This window comes from Drosophila montana, unplaced genomic scaffold (genome assembly GCF_035044405.1).
Source record: "Drosophila montana isolate Dmon_TW-CO22-7 unplaced genomic scaffold, ASM3504440v1 contig_3845_1, whole genome shotgun sequence".
Taxonomy (NCBI): domain Eukaryota; kingdom Metazoa; phylum Arthropoda; class Insecta; order Diptera; family Drosophilidae; genus Drosophila; species Drosophila montana.
Window position 1 is genome coordinate 24,344 of NW_026998717.1, and position 2,213 is coordinate 26,556.

A 2,213-nucleotide genomic window follows, 5' to 3' on the forward strand; every position below is an offset into this window, starting at 1 on the left:
AGATTAAGAAGTTTTGCAGATATAACGTCTACAGATTCTCCTTTTACAGCTTTGGATAATTGATTAATAATGGCAAGAATTGTCTGCTCATTACTTATTAAATTTCTAGCATGGCCCTTCAGTTTTTTTAAGGAATCTATTAGATTCAATGCATCCAAAAAACTTTGTAGGTTATCGGCCTTTCCATCGAACTCTGGTAAAAGGGACTCTACAACTGTCTGAGCCATGTTTACTAATTGTATGTCATATATTTGGTCGTTTTCCGTTGAGTTTGTCAAGAGTGTCTTATCAAACGTTACCGGCGTGTTTAATGCCGATGGTAAATAAAGCTGGAGATTATACTTTTCGATTAAGTTTACCAGATTATCCCTTAGACGTTGGAAAACGTCTGAAGTTTGGACTCTATGTAAGCTTGTGAGCTTATGCTGCCACTCCTGAGTTAAACTCCTGATTTCATTGTATTCATATACAAGAATCTCAGTGTGTTTAATTATGGTTGGTTGCAAAACTGGTGCGATCTTATTTAGGCACTTATATGACTTGTCAAAATTCGATCTATGCAGCTTTATTTTTTCAGCTATCTGGTGCCATTCCATGTGGCACTTCTTTATTTTAATATTATTTATGCAATCGGACCATTACTATTGTTGCTGGTCCCTGACTGAGACATATGGCAACGTACTAAATACTATCTTCTGGCAATGTCTTAACGGACTTGAGTTAGTGCCGTAAGTTTCTATATATTCTTGTTCGAATTCATAGACTGTAATGAAATCGCTATGTAATCGCAATACGTTAAGTGCGCGAATACGAAAATCTGGCTCATCTCTATATGTGAGCCTAATAATGGATTCTATATCTGTCATAATACAAAATTTATTTTTGAATTTTAGATTTTATTTAAATCATTTGCCCTACTCAAGTAACGTTTTTAATTTTCCTTTTGTGCATTGCATAAATTTTGAGTCCTAATGAAATGACAGACACAACGGCTATGATTAGCAATAAAATTGCAATATATTCCAAATTTTCTCTATGATCCATCACTTTTACATTATTAATGACATTTGGACTCGTTCGAGCCCATTTTAGTTAAAATGTCTTATATTGTTGTATTCTATCTGAACGAATTATTACTTATAAAATTGTTCTTTTCAAATTTTATATATTTGTTAATTTTCAAATTTTAATAATGTTGTTGAACTTATGTACAATTAGATAGTTTTTTGGGGTTTTTTTTTAATATTGGCAGAAGACCATTTTTTTTTTGTGTTAAGCTTATTATGCCATATATATGGCTTACTTAGTTTCTTAAATTTTGAATTATGTTACAAAATCGTACCTAGCGTTTCGCATAGCTTTACCGGCTATACTGTTAATCGAGCGGACAAAAATTTTATTTTTATATTAATATATTTAAAGTATACAGCTGCATCTGGTGTCAGTAGTCGAGGTATAGGTGTCCTTCTGTTGCTGGTCCGTTGCATCAGCTGGGCGTCGCCGGATATGGCACGCTGATGCTCCCTCGTTGCCGCAAGTGGTGGTGTGCCTCTCGCACTTGTCCCGATGCCGCAGCTTGTTGCGCTGGCGGTACCGGTGCTGGTCTTCGCACATGTATTCACTGGTTGGTGGTGCTGGTTGTGCAGTGCTATCCAGCGGGCCTTCGCAATCCTGTGGACACATTTTCTTCACTTTTGGGAGGCTGACTGCGGCAATGGGTGTAACTTTATTAGTGGTTGTTTGGTTTATTATAACTTTTATATTCGCTGAGTGAGTAGCGGTGTTAGACTTTTTCTGCTTAATTATATTTTGCAGGCAGTCGAGCTCAGTTTGTAAATTCTGAGCTGTCGACCATGCGGCGTTTTTGTATATAGCAGCCACCTTAGGTGCGCTATTCTTTTTTTTATTTTATTTTGTACGCCACCGCGTTTATTAGTCATAGCACTCACTCTCTACTCACTCAGATGTTATGGCCTCTTTGTCGCAGTCAGTGTATGTTGTCTCCAGGGGTTTATTTTTCCTTTTCCAGATTGTCTACTGCCTCCAAGCAGGGATTCCTGACCATGTCACGGTCGCCATGTAGAAATTGTATTAGGTATTCCACATAAATATATTTGAATAAAACAATCAGCACGTCAGTGCAGTTTTGTGGGTATGTTCTGAATGAATTTATTCGCATTTGAAATTGTGCGCTTAGCCTATGGATATACATA